The sequence below is a fragment of the Somniosus microcephalus genome, chromosome 18 (assembly GCF_052327205.1).
Source record: "Somniosus microcephalus isolate GS21.2 chromosome 18, FLI_Smic_1.0, whole genome shotgun sequence".
Lineage (NCBI taxonomy): Eukaryota > Metazoa > Chordata > Chondrichthyes > Squaliformes > Somniosidae > Somniosus > Somniosus microcephalus.
Genome location: NC_141004.1, coordinates 81,382,039 through 81,401,557, shown reverse-complemented (window position 1 = coordinate 81,401,557; position 19,519 = coordinate 81,382,039).

Here is a 19,519-nt window from a genome sequence, read left to right as displayed (position 1 = left end):
AGACTGGGGAAGGAGTCACATATAGGCCAGACTGGGCAAGGAATCACATATAGGCCAGACTGGGGAAGGAGTCACATATAGGCCAGACTGGGGAAGGAGTCACATATAGGCCAGACTGGGGAAGGAGTCACATATATGCCAGACTGGGGAAGGAGTCACATATAGGCCAGACTGGGGAAGGAGTCACATATAGGCCAGACTGGGGAAGGAGTCACATATAGGCCAGACCGGGGAAGGAGTCACATATAGGCCAGACTGGGGAAGGAGTCACATATAGGCCAGACTGGAGAAGGAGTAACATATAGGCCAGACTGGGGAAGGGGTCACATATAGGCCAGACCGGGGAAGGAGTCACATATAGGCCAGACTGGGGAAGGAGTCACATATAGGCCAGACCGGGGAAGGTGTCACATATCGGCCAGACTGGGGTAGGAGTCACATATAGGCCAGACCGGGGAAGGAGACACATATAGGCCAGACTGGGGAAGGAGTCACATATAGGCCAGACCGGGGAAGGAGTCACATATAGGCCGGACCGGGGAAGGAGTCACATATAGGCCAGACCGGGGAAGGAGTCACATATAGGCCGGACCGTGGAAGGAGTCACATATAGGCCAGACCGGGGAAGGAGTCACATATAGGCCAGACCGGGGAAGGAGTCACATATAGGCCAGACTGGGGAAGGACTCACATATGGGCCAGACCGGGGAATGAGTCACATAGAGGCCAGACTGGGGAAGGAGCCACATATAGGCCGGACCGGCGAAGGAGACACAAATAGGCCAGACTGGGGAAGGATTCACAAATAGGCCAGACTGGGGAAGGAGTCACATATAGGCCAGACTGGGGAAGGAGTCACATATAGGCCAGACTGGGGAAGGACTCACATATGGGCCAGACCGGGGAAGGAGTCACATATAGGCCAGACTGGGGAAGGAGTCACATATAGGCCAGACCGGGGATGGAGTCACATATCGGCCAGACTGGGGAAGGAGTCACATATAGGCCAGACCGGGGAATGAGTCACATAGAGGCCAGACTGGGGAAGGAGTCACATATAGGCCAGACTGGGGAAGGAGTCACATATAGGCCAGACTGCGGACGGAGTCACAGATAGGCCAGACTAGGGAAGGAGTCAAAGATAGGTCAGACCGGGGAAGGAGTCACAGATAGGCCAGACCGGGGAAGGAGACACATATAGGCCAGACTGGGGAAGGAGTCACATATAGGCCAGACTGGGGAAGGAGTCACATATAGGCCAGACTGGGGAAGGAGTCACATATAGGCCAGACCGGGGAATGAGTCACATAGAGGCCAGACTGGGGAAGGAGTCACATATAGGCCAGACTGGGGAAGGAGTCACATATAGGCCAGACTGGGGAAGGAGTCACATATAGGCCAGACTGCGGAAGGAGTCACAGATAGGCCAGACTAGGGAAGGAGTCAAAGATAGGTCAGACCGGGGAAGGAGTCACAGATAGGCCAGACCGGGGAAGGAGTCACATATAGGCCAGACTGGGGAAGGAGTCACTTATAGGCCAGGCTGGGGAAGGAGTCACAGATTGGCCAGACTGGTGAAGGAGTCACATATAGGCCAGACTGGGGAAGGAGTCACATATAGGCCAGACTGGGGAAGGAGTCACATATAGGCCAGACTGGGGAAAGAGTCACATATAGGCCAGACTGGGGAAGGAGTCACATATAGGCCAGACTGGGGAAGGAGTCACATATAGGCCAGACTGGGGAAGGAGTCACATATAGGCCAGACTGGGGAAGGAGTCACATATAGGCCAGACTGCGGACGGAGTCACAGATAGGCCAGACTAGGGAAGGAGTCAAAGATAGGTCAGACCGGGGAAGGAGTCACAGATAGGCCAGACCGGGGAAGGAGACACATATAGGCCAGACTGGGGAAGGAGTCACATATAGGCCAGACTGGGGAAGGAGTCACATATAGGCCAGACTGGGGAAGGAGTCACATTTAGGCCAGACTGGGGAAGGAGTCACATATAGGCCAGACTGGGGAAGGAGTCACATATAGGCCAGACTGGGGAAGGAGTCACATATAGGCCAGACTGGGGAAGGAGTCACATATAGGCCAGACCGGGGAAGGAGTCACATATAGGCCAGACCGGGGAAGGAGTCACATATAGGCCAGACTGCGGAAGGAGTCACAGATAGGGCAGACTAGGGAAGGAGTCAAAGATAGGTCAGACCGGGGAAGGAGTCACAGATAGGCCAGACCGGGGAAGGAGTCACATATAGGCCAGACTGGGGAAGGAGTCACTTATAGGCCAGACTGGGGAAGGAGTCACAGATAGGCCAGACTGGTGAAGGAGTCACATATAGGCCAGACTGGGGAAGGAGTCACATATAGGCCAGACTGGGGAAGGAGTCACATATAGGCCAGACCGGGGAAGGAGTCACATATAGGCCAGACTGGGGAAGGAGTCACATACAGGCCAGACTGGGGAAGGAGTCACATATAGGCCAGACTGGGGAAGGAGTCACATATAGGCCAGACTGGGGAAGGAGTCACATATAGGCCAGACTGGGGAAGGAGTCACATATAGGCCAGACTGGGGAAGGAGTCACATATATGCCAGACTGGGGAAGGAGTCACATATAGGCCAGACCGGGGAAGGAGTCACATATAGGCCAGACTGGGGAAGGAGTCACATATAGGCAAGACTGGGGAAGGATTCACATATAGGCCAGACCGGGGAAGGAGTCACATATAGGCCAGACTGGGGAAGGAGTCACATATAGGCCAGACTGGAGAAGGAGTAACATATAGGCCAGACTGGGGAAGGGGTCACATATAGGCCAGACCGGGGAAGGAGTCACATATAGGCCAGACTGGGGAAGGAGTCACATATAGGCCAGACCGGGGAAGGTGTCACATATCGGCCAGACTGGGGTAGGAGTCACATATAGGCCAGACCGGGGAAGGAGACACATATAGGCCAGACTGGGGAAGGAGTCACATATAGGCCAGACCGGGGAAGGAGTCACATATAGGCCGGACCGGGGAAGGAGTCACATATAGGCCAGACCGGGGAAGGAGTCTCATATAGGCCGGACCGTGGAAGGAGTCACATATAGGCCAGACCGGGGAAGGAGTCACATATAGGCCGGACCGGGGAAGGAGTCACATATAGGCCAGACCGGGGAAGGAGTCACATATAGGCCGGACCGTGGAAGGAGTCACATATAGGCCAGACTGGGGAAGGAGTCACATATAGGCCAGACCGGGGAAGGAGTCACATATAGGCCAGACTGGGGAAGGACTCACATATGGGCCAGACCGGGGAATGAGTCACATAGAGGCCAGACTGGGGAAGGAGTCACATATAGGCCGGACCGGCGAAGGAGACACAAATAGGCCAGACTGGGGAAGGATTCACAAATAGGCCAGACTGGGGAAGGAGTCACATATAGGCCAGACTGGGGAAGGAGTCACATATAGGCCAGACTGGGGAAGGACTCACATATGGGCCAGACCGGGGAAGGAGTCACATATAGGCCAGACTGGGGAAGGAGTCACATATAGGCCAGACCGGGGATGGAGTCACATATCGGCCAGACTGGGGAAGGAGTCACATATAGGCCAGACCGGGGAATGAGTCACATAGAGGCCAGACTGGGGAAGGAGTCACATATAGGCCAGACTGGGGAAGGAGTCACATATAGGCCAGACTGCGGACGGAGTCACAGATAGGCCAGACTAGGGAAGGAGTCAAAGATAGGTCAGACCGGGGAAGGAGTCACAGATAGGCCAGACCGGGGAAGGAGACACATATAGGCCAGACTGGGGAAGGAGTCACATATAGGCCAGACTGGGGAAGGAGTCACATATAGGCCAGACTGGGGAAGGAGTCACATATAGGCCAGACCGGGGAATGAGTCACATAGAGGCCAGACTGGGGAAGGAATCACATATAGGCCAGACTGGGGAAGGAGTCACATATTGGCCAGACTGGGGAAGGAGTCACATATAGGCCAGACTGCGGACGGAGTCACAGATAGGCCAGACTAGGGAAGGAGTCAAAGATAGGTCAGACCGGGGAAGGAGTCACAGATAGGCCAGACCGGGGAAGGAGACACATATAGGCCAGACTGGGGAAGGAGTCACATATAGGCCAGACTGGGGAAGGAGTCACATATAGGCCAGACTGGGGAAGGAGTCACATATAGGCCAGACCGGGGAATGAGTCACATAGAGGCCAGACTGGGGAAGGAGTCACATATAGGCCAGACTGGGGAAGGAGTCACATATTGGCCAGACTGGGGAAGGAGTCACATATAGGCCAGACTGCGGAAGGAGTCACAGATAGGCCAGACTAGGGAAGGAGTCAAAGATAGGTCAGACCGGGGAAGGAGTCACAGATAGGCCAGACCGGGGAAGGAGTCACATATAGGCCAGACTGGGGAAGGAGTCACTTATAGGCCAGGCTGGGGAAGGAGTCACAGATTGGCCAGACTGGTGAAGGAGTCACATATAGGCCAGACTGGGGAAGGAGTCACATATAGGCCAGACTGGGGAAGGAGTCACATATAGGCCAGACTGGGGAAAGAGTCACATATAGGCCAGACTGGGGAAGGAGTCACATATAGGCCAGACTGGGGAAGGAGTCACATATAGGCCAGACTGGGGAAGGAGTCACATATAGGCCAGACTGGGGAAGGAGTCACATATAGGCCAGACTGCGGACGGAGTCACAGATAGGCCAGACTAGGGAAGGAGTCAAAGATAGGTCAGACCGGGGAAGGAGTCACAGATAGGCCAGACCGGGGAAGGAGACACATATAGGCCAGACTGGGGAAGGAGTCACATATAGGCCAGACTGGGGAAGGAGTCACATATAGGCCAGACTGGGGAAGGAGTCACATTTAGGCCAGACTGGGGAAGGAGTCACATATAGGCCAGACTGGGGAAGGAGTCACATATAGGCCAGACTGGGGAAGGAGTCACATATAGGCCAGACTGGGGAAGGAGTCACATATAGGCCAGACCGGGGAAGGAGTCACATATAGGCCAGACCGGGGAAGGAGTCACATATAGGCCAGACTGCGGAAGGAGTCACAGATAGGCCAGACTAGGGAAGGAGTCAAAGATAGGTCAGACCGGGGAAGGAGTCACAGATAGGCCAGACCGGGGAAGGAGTCACATATAGGCCAGACTGGGGAAGGAGTCACATATAGGCCAGACCGGGGAAGGAGTCACACATAGGCCAGACTGGGGAAGGAGTCACATATAGGCCAGACTGGGGAAGGAGTCACATATAGGCCAGACTGGGGAAGGAGTCACTTATAGGCCAGACTGGGGAAGGAGTCACAGATAGGCCAGACTGGGGAAGGAGTCACATATAGGCCAGACTGGGGAAGGAGTCACATATAGGCCAGACTGGGGAAGGAGTCACACATAGGCCAGACTGGGGAAAGAGTCACATATAGGCCAGACTGGGGAAGGATTCACATATAGGCCAGACTTGGGAAGGAGTCACATATAGGCCAGACTGGGGAAGGAGTCACATATAGGCCAGACTGGGGAAGGAGTCACATATAGGCCAGGCTGGGGAAGGAGTCACAGATTGGCCAGACTGGTGAAGGAGTCACATATAGGCCAGACTGGGGAAGGAGTCACATATAGGCCAGACTGGGGAAGGAGTCACATATAGGCCAGACTGGGGAAAGAGTCACATATAGGCCAGACTGGGGAAGGAGTCACATATAGGCCAGACTGGGGAAGGAGTCACATATAGGCCAGACTGGGGAAGGAGTCACATATAGGCCAGACTGGGGAAGGAGTCACATATAGGCCAGACTGCGGACGGAGTCACAGATAGGCCAGACTAGGGAAGGAGTCAAAGATAGGTCAGACCGGGGAAGGAGTCACAGATAGGCCAGACCGGGGAAGGAGACACATATAGGCCAGACTGGGGAAGGAGTCACATATAGGCCAGACTGGGGAAGGAGTCACATATAGGCCAGACTGGGGAAGGAGTCACATTTAGGCCAGACTGGGGAAGGAGTCACATATAGGCCAGACTGGGGAAGGAGTCACATATAGGCCAGACTGGGGAAGGAGTCACATATAGGCCAGACTGGGGAAGGAGTCACATATAGGCCAGACCGGGGAAGGAGTCACATATAGGCCAGACCGGGGAAGGAGTCACATATAGGCCAGACTGCGGAAGGAGTCACAGATAGGCCAGACTAGGGAAGGAGTCAAAGATAGGTCAGACCGGGGAAGGAGTCACAGATAGGCCAGACCGGGGAAGGAGTCACATATAGGCCAGACTGGGGAAGGAGTCACATATAGGCCAGACCGGGGAAGGAGTCACACATAGGCCAGACTGGGGAAGGAGTCACATATAGGCCAGACTGGGGAAGGAGTCACATATAGGCCAGACTGGGGAAGGAGTCACTTATAGGCCAGACTGGGGAAGGAGTCACAGATAGGCCAGACTGGGGAAGGAGTCACATATAGGCCAGACTGGGGAAGGAGTCACATATAGGCCAGACTGGGGAAGGAGTCACACATAGGCCAGACTGGGGAAAGAGTCACATATAGGCCAGACTGGGGAAGGATTCACATATAGGCCAGACTTGGGAAGGAGTCACATATAGGCCAGACTGGGGAAGGAGTCACATATAGGCCAGACTGGGGAAGGAGTCACATATAGGCCAGACTGGGGAAGGAGTCACATATATGCCAGACTGGGGAAGGAGTCACATATAGGCCAGACCGGGGAAGGAGTCACATATCGGCCAGACTGGGGAAGGAGTTACATATAGGCCAGACTGGGGAAGGAGTCACATATAGCCCAGACCGGGGAAGGAGTCACATATAGGCCAGACTGGGGAAGGAGTCACATATAGGCCAGACTGGAGAAGGAGTAACATATAGGCCAGACTGGGGAAGGAGTCACATATAGGCCAGACCGGGGAAGGAGTCAAATATAGGCCAGAGTGGGGAAGGAGTCACAAATAGGCCAGACCGGGGAAGGAGTCACATATAGGCCAGACTGGGGAAGGAGTCACATATAGGCCAGGCCGGGGAAGGAGACACATATAGGTCAGACTGGGGAAGGAGTCACATATAGGCCAGACCGGGGAAGGAGCCACATATAGGCAGGACCGGGGAAGGAGTCACATATAGGCCAGACTGGGGAAGGAGTCACATATAGGCCGGACCGGGGAAGGAGTCACATATAGGCCAGACCAGGGAAGGAGTCACATATAGGCCGGACCGGGGAAGGAGTCACATATAGGCCAGACCGGGGAAGGAGTCACATATAGGCCGGACCGGGGAAGGAGTCACATATAGGCCGGACCGGGGAAGGAGTCACATATAGGCCAGACCGGGGAAGGAGTCACATATCGGCCAGACTGGGGAAGGAGTCACATATAGGCCAAACCGGGGAAGGAGTCACAGATAGGCCAGACCGGGGAAGGAGTCACATATAGGCCAGACCGGGGAAGGAGCCACATATAGGCCAGACCGGGGAAGGAGTCACATATATGCCAGACCGGGGAAGGAGTCACATAAAGGCCAGACCGGGGAAGGAGGCACATATAGGCCAGACTGGGGAAGGAGTCACATATAGGCCAGACTGCGGACGGAGTCACAGATAGGCCAGACTAGGGAAGGAGTCAAAGATAGGTCAGACCGGGGAAGGAGTCACAGATAGGCCAGACCGGGGAAGGAGACACATATAGGCCAGACTGGGGAAGGAGTCACAGATAGGCCAGACCGGGGAAGGAGACACATATAGGCCAGACTGGGGAAGGAGTCACATATAGGCCAGACTGGGGAAGGAGTCACATATAGGCCAGACTGGGGAAGGAGTCACATTTAGGCCAGACTGGGGAAGGAGTCACATATAGGCCAGACTGGGGAAGGAGTCACATATATGCCAGACTGGGGAAGGAGTCACATATAGGCCAGACCGGGGAAGGAGTCACATATAGGCCAGACTGGGGAAGGAATCACATATAGGCCAGACTGGGGAAGGAGTCACATATAGGCCAGACCGGGGAAGGAGTCACATATAGGCCAGACCGGGGAAGGAGTCACATATAGGCCAGACTGCGGAAGGAGTCACAGATAGGCCAGACTAGGGAAGGAGTCAAAGATAGGTCAGACCGGGGAAGGAGTCACAGATAGGCCAGACCGGGGAAGGAGTCACATATAGGCCAGACTGGGGAAGGAGTCACTTATAGGCCAGACTGGGGAAGGAGTCACAGATAGGCCAGACTGGTGAAGGAGTCACATATAGGCCAGACTGGGGAAGGAGTCACATATAGGCCAGACTGGGGAAGGAGTCACATATAGGCCAGACCGGGGAAGGAGTCACATATAGGCCAGACTGGGGAAGGAGTCACATACAGGCCAGACTGGGGAAGGAGTCACATATAGGCCAGACTGGGGAAGGAGTCACATATAGGCCAGACTGGGGAAGGAGTCACATATAGGCCAGACTGGGGAAGGAGTCACATATATGCCAGACTGGGGAAGGAGTCACATATAGGCCAGACCGGGGAAGGAGTCACATATAGGCCAGACTGGGGAAGGAGTCACATATAGGCCAGACTGGGGAAGGATTCACATATAGGCCAGACCGGGGAAGGAGTCACATATAGGCCAGACTGGGGAAGGAGTCACATATAGGCCAGACTGGAGAAGGAGTAACATATAGGCCAGACCGGGGAAGGAGTCACATATCGGCCAGACCGGGGATGGAGTCACATATAGGCCAGACTGGGGAAGGAGACACATATAGGCCAGACTGGGGAAGGAGTCACATATAGGCCAAACCGGGGAAGGAGTCACATATAGGCCAGACCGGGGAAGGAGTCACATATAGGCCGGACCGGGGAAGGAGTCACATATAGGCCGGTCCGGGGAAGGAGTCACATATAGGCCAGACCGGGGAAGGAGTCACATATCGGCCAGACTGGGGAAGGAGTCACATATAGGCCAAACCGGGGAAGGAGTCACAGATAGGCCAGACCGGGGAAGGAGTCACATATAGGCCAGACCGGGGAAGGAGCCACATATAGGCCAGACCGGGGAAGGAGTCACATATATGCCAGACCGGGGAAGGAGTCACATAAAGGCCAGACCGGGGAAGGAGGCACATATAGGCCAGACTGGGGAAGGAGTCACATATAGGCCAGACTGCGGACGGAGTCACAGATAGGCCAGACTAGGGAAGGAGTCAAAGATAGGTCAGACCGGGGAAGGAGTCACAGATAGGCCAGACCGGGGAAGGAGACACATATAGGCCAGACTGGGGAAGGAGTCACAGATAGGCCAGACCGGGGAAGGAGACACATATAGGCCAGACTGGGGAAGGAGTCACATATAGGCCAGACTGGGGAAGGAGTCACATATAGGCCAGACTGGGGAAGGAGTCACATTTAGGCCAGACTGGGGAAGGAGTCACATATAGGCCAGACTGGGGAAGGAGTCACATATATGCCAGACTGGGGAAGGAGTCACATATGTCCAGACCGGGGAAGGAGTCACATATAGGCCAGACTGGGGAAGGAATCACATATAGGCCAGACTGGGGAAGGAGTCACATATAGGCCAGACCGGGGAAGGAGTCACATATAGGCCAGACCGGGGAAGGAGTCACATATAGGCCAGACTGCGGAAGGAGTCACAGATAGGCCAGACTAGGGAAGGAGTCAAAGATAGGTCAGACCGGGGAAGGAGTCACAGATAGGCCAGACCGGGGAAGGAGTCACATATAGGCCAGACTGGGGAAGGAGTCACTTATAGGCCAGACTGGGGAAGGAGTCACAGATAGGCCAGACTGGTGAAGGAGTCACATATAGGCCAGACTGGGGAAGGAGTCACATATAGGCCAGACTGGGGAAGGAGTCACATATAGGCCAGACCGGGGAAGGAGTCACATATAGGCCAGACTGGGGAAGGAGTCACATACAGGCCAGACTGGGGAAGGAGTCACATATAGGCCAGACTGGGGAAGGAGTCACATATAGGCCAGACTGGGGAAGGAGTCACATATAGGCCAGACTGGGGAAGGAGTCACATATATGCCAGACTGGGGAAGGAGTCACATATAGGCCAGACCGGGGAAGGAGTCACATATAGGCCAGACTGGGGAAGGAGTCACATATAGGCCAGACTGGGGAAGGATTCACATATAGGCCAGACCGGGGAAGGAGTCACATATAGGCCAGACTGGGGAAGGAGTCACATATAGGCCAGACTGGAGAAGGAGTAACATATAGGCCAGACCGGGGAAGGAGTCACATATCGGCCAGACCGGGGATGGAGTCACATATAGGCCAGACTGGGGAAGGAGACACATATAGGCCAGACTGGGGAAGGAGTCACATATAGGCCAAACCGGGGAAGGAGTCACAGATAGGCCAGACCGGGGAAGGAGTCACATATAGGCCACACCGGGGAAGGAGCCACATATAGGCCAGACCGGGGAAGGAGTCACATATATGCCAGACCGGGGAAGGAGTCACATAAAGGCCAGACCGGGGAAGGAGGCACATATAGGCCAGACTGGGGAAGGAGTCACATATAGGCCAGACTGCGGACGGAGTCACAGATAGGCCAGACTAGGGAAGGAGTCAAAGATAGGTCAGACCGGGGAAGGAGTCACAGATAGGCCAGACCGGGGAAGGAGACACATATAGGCCAGACTGGGGAAGGAGTCACAGATAGGCCAGACCGGGGAAGGAGACACATATAGGCCAGACTGGGGAAGGAGTCACATATAGGCCAGACTGGGGAAGGAGTCACATATAGGCCAGACTGGGGAAGGAGTCACATTTAGGCCAGACTGGGGAAGGAGTCACATATAGGCCAGACTGGGGAAGGAGTCACATATATGCCAGACTGGGGAAGGAGTCACATATAGGCCAGACCGGGGAAGGAGTCACATATAGGCCAGACAGGGGAAGGAATCACATATAGGCCAGACTGGGGAAGGAGTCACATATAGGCCAGACCGGGGAAGGAGTCACATATAGGCCAGACCGGGGAAGGAGTCACATATAGGCCAGACTGCGGAAGGAGTCACAGATAGGCCAGACTAGGGAAGGAGTCAAAGATAGGTCAGACCGGGGAAGGAGTCACAGATAGGCCAGACCGGGGAAGGAGTCACATATAGGCCAGACTGGGGAAGGAGTCACTTATAGGCCAGACTGGGGAAGGAGTCACAGATAGGCCAGACTGGTGAAGGAGTCACATATAGGCCAGACTGGGGAAGGAGTCACATATAGGCCAGACTGGGGAAGGAGTCACATATAGGCCAGACCGGGGAAGGAGTCACATATAGGCCAGACTGGGGAAGGAGTCACATACAGGCCAGACTGGGGAAGGAGTCACATATAGGCCAGACTGGGGAAGGAGTCACATATAGGCCAGACTGGGGAAGGAGTCACATATAGGCCAGACTGGGGAAGGAGTCACATATATGCCAGACTGGGGAAGGAGTCACATATAGGCCAGACCGGGGAAGGAGTCACATATAGGCCAGACTGGGGAAGGAGTCACATATAGGCCAGACTGGGGAAGGATTCACATATAGGCCAGACCGGGGAAGGAGTCACATATAGGCCAGACTGGGGAAGGAGTCACATATAGGCCAGACTGGAGAAGGAGTAACATATAGGCCAGACTGGGGAAGGAGTCACATATAGGCCAGACTGGGGAAGGAGTCACATATAGGCCAGACTGGGGAAGGAGTCACATATAGGCCAGACTGGGGAAGGAGTCACATATATGCCAGACTGGGGAAGGAGTCACATATAGGCCAGACCGGGGAAGGAGTCACATATCGGCCAGACTGGGGAAGGAGTTACATATAGGCCAGACTGGGGAAGGAGTCACATATAGGCCAGACCGGGGAAGGAGTCACATATAGGCCAGACTGGGGAAGGAGTCACATATAGGCCAGACTGGAGAAGGAGTAACATATAGGCCAGACTGGGGAAGGAGTCACATATAGGCCAGGCCGGGGAAGGAGTCTCATATAGGCCAGACTGGGAAAGGAGTCACATATCGGCCAGACCGGGGATGGAGTCACATATATGCCAGACCGGGGAAGGAGTCACATAAAGGCCAGACCGGGGAAGGAGGCACATATAGGCCAGACCGGGGAAGGAGTCACATATAGGCCAGACCGGGGAAGGAGTCACATATAGGCCAGACTGGGGAAGGAGTCACAGATAGGCAAGACCGGGGAAGGAGTCACATATAGGCCAGACTGCGGAAGGAGTCACAGATAGGCCAGACTAGGGAAGGAGTCAAAGAGAGGTCAGACCGGGGAAGGAGTCACAGATAGGCCAGACCGGGGAAGGAGTCACATATAGGCCAGACTGGGGAAGGAGTCACTTATAGGCCAGGCTGGGGAAGGAGTCACAGATAGGCCAGACTGGTGAAGGAGTCACATATAGGCCAGACTGGGGAAGGAGTCACATATAGGCCAGACTGGGGAAGGAGTCACATATAGGCCAGACTGGGGAAGGAGTCACATATAGGCCAGACTGGGGAAGGAGTCACATATAGGCCAGACTGCGGAAGGAGTCACAGATAGGCCAGACTAGGGAAGGAGTCAAAGATAGGTCAGACCGGGGAAGGAGTCACAGATAGGCCAGACCGGGGAAGGAGTCACATATAGGCCAGACTGGGGAAGGAGTCACTTATAGGCCAGGCTGGGGAAGGAGTCACAGATTGGCCAGACTGGTGAAGGAGTCACATATAGGCCAGACTGGGGAAGGAGTCACATATAGGCCAGACTGGGGAAGGAGTCACATATAGGCCAGACTGGGGAAAGAGTCACATATAGGCCAGACTGGGGAAGGAGTCACATATAGGCCAGACTGGGGAAGGAGTCACATATAGGCCAGACTGGGGAAGGAGTCACATATATGCCAGACTGGGGGAAGGAGTCACATATAGGCCAGACCGGGGAAGGAGTCACATATAGGCCAGACTGGGGAAGGAGACACATATAGGCCAGACTGGGGAAGGAGTCACATATAGGCCAGACCGGGGATGGAGTCACATATAGGCCAGACTGGGGAAAGTGTCACATATAGGCCAGACCGGGGAATGAGTCACATATAGGCCAGACTGGGGAAGGAGTCACATATTGGCCGGACCGGCGAAGGAGACACAAATAGGCCAGACTGGGGAAGGATTCACATATAGGCCAGACCGGGGAAGGAGTCACATATAGGCCAGACTGGGGAAGGAATCACATATAGGCCAGACTGGGGAAGTAGTCACATGTAGGCCAGACTGGGGAAGGAGTCACATATAGGCCAGTCTGGGGAGGGAGTCACATATAGGTCAGACCGGGGAAGGAGTCACATATAGGCCAGTCTGGGGACGGAGTCACATGTAGGCCAGTCTGGGGAAGGAGTCACTTATAGGTCAGTCCGTGGAAGGAGTCACATATAGGTTAGACCGGGGAAGGAGTCACATATAGGCCAGACTGGGGAAGGAGTCTCATATAGGCCAGACCGGGGAAGGAGTCACATATAGCCCAGACTGGGGAAGGAGTCACATATAGGCCAGACTGGGGAAGGAGTCACATATAGGCCAGACTGGGGAAGGAGTCACATATAGACCAGACTGGGGAAGGAGTCACATATAGGCCAGACTGGGGAAGGAGTCACATATAGGCCAGACCAGGGAAGGAGTCACATATAGGCCAGACTGGGGAAGGAGTCACATATAGGCCAGACTGGGGAAGGAGTCACATATATGCCAGACTGGGGAAGGAGTCACATATAGGCCAGACCGGGGAAGGAGTCACATATCGGCCAGACTGGGGAAGGAGTTACATATAGGCCAGACTGGGGAAGGAGTCACATATAGGCCAGACCGGGGAAGGAGTCACATATAGGCCAGACTGGGGAAGGAGTCACATATAGGCCAGACTGGAGAAGGAGTAACATATAGGCCAGACTGGGGAAGGAGTCACATATAGGCCAGGCCGGGGAAGGAGTCTCATATAGGCCAGACTGGGAAAGGAGTCACATATCGGCCAGACCGGGGATGGAGTCACATATATGCCAGACCGGGGAAGGAGTCACATAAAGGCCAGACCGGGGAAGGAGGCACATATAGGCCAGACCGGGGAAGGAGTCACATATAGGCCAGACCGGGGAAGGAGTCACATATAGGCCAGACTGGGGAAGGAGTCACAGATAGGCAAGACCGGGGAAGGAGTCACATATAGGCCAGACTGCGGAAGGAGTCACAGATAGGCCAGACTAGGGAAGGAGTCAAAGAGAGGTCAGACCGGGGAATGAGTCACAGATAGGCCAGACCGGGGAAGGAGTCACATATAGGCCAGACTGGGGAAGGAGTCACTTATAGGCCAGGCTGGGGAAGGAGTCACAGATAGGCCAGACTGGTGAAGGAGTCACATATAGGCCAGACTGGGGAAGGAGTCACATATAGGCCAGACTGGGGAAGGAGTCACATATAGGCCAGACTGGGGAAGGAGTCACATATAGGCCAGACTGGGGAAGGAGTCACATATAGGCCAGACTGCGGAAGGAGTCACAGATAGGCCAGACTAGGGAAGGAGTCAAAGATAGGTCAGACCGGGGAAGGAGTCACAGATAGGCCAGACCGGGGAAGGAGTCACATATAGGCCAGACTGGGGAAGGAGTCACTTATAGGCCAGGCTGGGGAAGGAGTCACAGATTGGCCAGACTGGTGAAGGAGTCACATATAGGCCAGACTGGGGAAGGAGTCACATATAGGCCAGACTGGGGAAGGAGTCACATATAGGCCAGACTGGGGAAAGAGTCACATATAGGCCAGACTGGGGAAGGAGTCACATATAGGCCAGACTGGGGAAGGAGTCACATATAGGCCAGACTGGGGAAGGAGTCACATATATGCCAGACTGGGGGAAGGAGTCACATATAGGCCAGACCGGGGAAGGAGTCACATATAGGCCAGACTGGGGAAGGAGACACATATAGGCCAGACTGGGGAAGGAGTCACATATAGGCCAGACCGGGGATGGAGTCACATATAGGCCAGACTGGGGAAAGTGTCACATATAGGCCAGACCGGGGAATGAGTCACATATAGGCCAGACTGGGGAAGGAGTCACATATTGGCCGGACCGGCGAAGGAGACACAAATAGGCCAGACTGGGGAAGGATTCACATATAGGCCAGACCGGGGAAGGAGTCACATATAGGCCAGACTGGGGAAGGAATCACATATAGGCCAGACTGGGGAAGTAGTCACATGTAGGCCAGACTGGGGAAGGAGTCACATATAGGCCAGTCTGGGGAGGGAGTCACATATAGGTCAGACCGGGGAAGGAGTCACATATAGGCCAGTCTGGGGACGGAGTCACATGTAGGCCAGTCTGGGGAAGGAGTCACTTATAGGTCAGTCCGTGGAAGGAGTCACATATAGGTTAGACCGGGGAAGGAGTCACATATAGGCCAGACTGGGGAAGGAGTCTCATATAGGCCAGACCGGGGAAGGAGTCACATATAGCCCAGACTGGGGAAGGAGTCACATATAGGCCAGACTGGGGAAGGAGTCACATATAGGCCAGACTGGGGAAGGAGTCACATATAGACCAGACTGGGGAAGGAGTCACATATAGGCCAGACCAGGGAAGGAGTCACATATAGGCCAGACCAGGGAAGGAGTCACAGATAGGCCAGACCGGGGAAGGAGTCACATATCGGCCAGACCGGGGAAGGAGCCACATATAGGCCAGACCGGGGAAGGAGTCACATATATGCCAGACCGGGGAAGGAGTCACATAAAGGCCAGACCGGGGAAGGAGCCACATATTGGCCAGACCGGGGAAGGAGTCACATATAGGACAGACCGGCGAAGGAGTCACATATAGTCCAGACTGGGGAAGGAGTCACAGATAGGCAAGACCGGGGAAGGCGTCACATATAGGCCAGACTGCGGAAGGAGTCACAGATAGGCCAGACTAGGGAAGGAGTCATAGATAGGTCAGACCGGGGAAGGAGTCACAGATAGGCCAGACCGGGGAAGGAGTCACATATAGGCCAGACTGGGGAAGGAGTCACTTATAGGCCAGACTGGGGAAGGAGTCACAGATAGGCCAGACTGGTGAAGGAGTCACATATAGGCCAGACTGGGGAAGGAGTCACATATAGGCCAGACTGGGGAAGGAGTCACATATATGCCAGACTGGGGAAGGAGTCACATATAGGCCAGACCGGGGAAGGAGTCACATATAGGCCAGACTGGGGAAGGAGTCACATATAGGCCAGACTGGGGAAGGAGTCACATATAGGCCAGACCGGGGAAGGAGTCACATATAGGCCAGACCGGGGAAGGAGTCACATATAGGCCAGACTGCGGAAGGAGTCACAGATAGGCCAGACTAGGGAAGGAGTCAAAGATAGGTCAGACCGGGGAAGGAGTCACAGATAGGCCAGACCGGGGAAGGAGTCACATATAGGCCAGACTGGGGAAGGAGTCACTTATACGCCAGACTGGGGAAGGAGTCACAGATAGGCCAGACTGGTGAAGGAGTCACATATAGGCCAGACTGGGGAAGGAGTCACATATAGGCCAGACTGGGGAAGGAGTCACATATAGGCCAGACTGGGGAAGGAGTCACACATAGGCCAGACTGGGGAGAGAGTCACATATAGGCCAGACCGGGGAAGGAGTCACATATAGGCCAGACTTGGGAAGGAGTCACATATAGGCCAGACTGGGGAAGGAGTCACATATAGGCCAGACTGGGGAAGGAGTCACATATAGGCCAGACTGGGGAAGGAGTCACTTATAGGCCAGACTGGGGAAGGAGTCACAGATAGGCCAGACTGGTGAAGGAGTCACATATAGGCCAGACTGGGGAAGGAGTCACATATAGGCCAGACTGGGGAAGGAGTCACATATAGGCCAGACTGGGGAAGGAGTCACACATAGGCCAGACTGGGGAAAGAGTCACATATAGGCCAGACTGGGGAAGGATTCACATATAGGCCAGACTTGGGAAGGAGTCACATATAGGCCAGACTGGGGAAGGAGTCACATATAGGCCAGACTGGGGAAGGAGTCACATATAGGCCAGACTGGGGAAGGAGTCACATATAGGCCAGACTGGGGAAGGAGTCACATATATGCCAGACTGGGGAAGGAGTCACATATAGGCCAGACCGGGGAAGGAGTCACATATCGGCCAGACTGGGGAAGGAGTTACATATAGGCCAGACTGGGGAAGGAGTCACATATAGGCCAGACCGGGGAAGGAGTCACATATAGGCCAGACTGGGGAAGGAGTCACATATAGGCCAGACTGGAGAAGGAGTAACATATAGGCCAGACTGGGGAAGGAGTCACATATAGGCCAGACCGGGGAAGGAGTCAAATATAGGCCAGAGTGGGGAAGGATTCACAAATAGGCCAGACCGGGGAAGGAGTCACATATAGGCCAGACTGGGGAAGGAGTCACATATAGGCCAGGCCGGGGAAGGAGACACATATAGGCCAGACTGGGGAAGGAGTCACATATAGGCCAGACCGGGGAAGGAGCCACATATAGGCAGGACCGGGGAAGGAGTCACATGTAGGCCAGACTGGGGAAGGAGTCACATATAGGCCAGTCTGGGGAGGGAGTCACATATAGGTCAGACCGGGGAAGGAGTCACATGTAGGCCAGACTGGGGAAGGAGTCACATATAGGCCAGTCTGGGGAGGGAGTCACATATAGGTCAGACCGGGGAAGGAGTCACATATAGGCCAGTCTGGGGACGGAGTCACATGTAGGCCAGTCTGGGGAAGGAGTCACTTATAGGTCAGTCCGTGGAAGGAGTCACATATAGGTTAGACCGGGGAAGGAGTCACATATAGGCCAGACTGGGGAAGGAGTCTCATATAGGCCAGACCGGGGAAGGAGTCACATATAGGCCAGACTGCGGAAGGAGTCACAGATAGGCCAGACTAGGGAAGGAGTCAAAGATAGGTCAGACCGGGGAAGGAGTCACAGATAGGCCAGACCGGGGAAGGAGTCACAGATAGGCCAGACTGGGGAAGGAGTCACTTATACGCCAGACTGGGGAAGGAGTCACAGATAGGCCAGACTGGTGAAGGAGTCACATATAGGCCAGACTGGGGAAGGAGTCACATATAGGCCAGACTGGGGAAGGAGTCACATATAGGCCAGACTGGGGAAGGAGTCACACATAGGCCAGACTGGGGAAAGAGTCACATATAGGCCAGACCGGGGAAGGAGTCACATATAGGCCAGACTTGGGAAGGAGTCACATATAGGCCAGACTGGGGAAGGAGTCACATATAGGCCAGACTGGGGAAGGAGTCACATATAGGCCAGACTGGGGAAGGAGTCACTTATAGGCCAGACTGGGGAAGGAGTCACAGATAGGCCAGACTGGTGAAGGAGTCACATATATGCCAGACTGGGGAAGGAGTCACATATAGGCCAGACTGGGGAAGGAGTCACATATAGGCCAGACTGGGGAAGGAGTCACACATAGGCCAGACTGGGGAAAGAGTCACATATAGGCCAGACTGGGGAAGGATTCACATATAGGCCAGACTTGGGAAGGAGTCACATATAGGCCAGACTGGGGAAGGAGTCACTTATAGGCCAGACTGGGGAAGGAGTCACAGATAGGCCAGACTGGGGAAGGAGTCACATATAGGCCAGACCGGGGAAGGAGCCACATATAGGCAGGACCGGGGAAGGAGTCACATGTAGGCCAGACTGGGGAAGGAGTCACATATAGGCCAGTCTGGGGAGGGAGTCACATATAGGTCAGACCGGGGAAGGAGTCACATATAGGCCAGTCTGGGGACGGAGTCACATGTAGGCCAGTCTGGGGAAGGAGTCACTTATAGGTCAGTCCGTGGAAGGAGTCACATATAGGTTAGACCGGGGAAGGAGTCACATATAGGCCAGACTGGGGAAGGAGTCAAATATAGGCCAGAGTGGGGAAGGATTCACAAATAGGCCAGACCGGGGAAGGAGTCACATATAGGCCAGACTGGGGAAGGAGTCACATATAGGCCAGGCCGGGGAAGGAGACACATATAGGCCAGACTGGGGAAGGAGTCACATATAGGCCAGACCGGGGAAGGAGCCACATATAGGCAGGACCGGGGAAGGAGTCACATGTAGGCCAGACTGGGGAAGGAGTCACATATAGGCCAGTCTGGGGAGGGAGTCACATATAGGTCAGACCGGGGAAGGAGTCACATATAGGCCAGTCTGGGGACGGAGTCACATGTAGGCCAGTCTGGGGAAGGAGTCACTTATAGGTCAGTCCGTGGAAGGAGTCACATATAGGTTAGACCGGGGAAGGAGTCACATATAGGCCAGACTGGGGAAGGAGTCTCATATAGGCCAGACCGGGGAAGGAGTCACATATAGCCCAGACTGGGGAAGGAGTCACATATAGGCCAGACTGGGGAAGGAGTCACATATAGGCCAGACTGGGGAAGGAGTCACATATAGCCCAG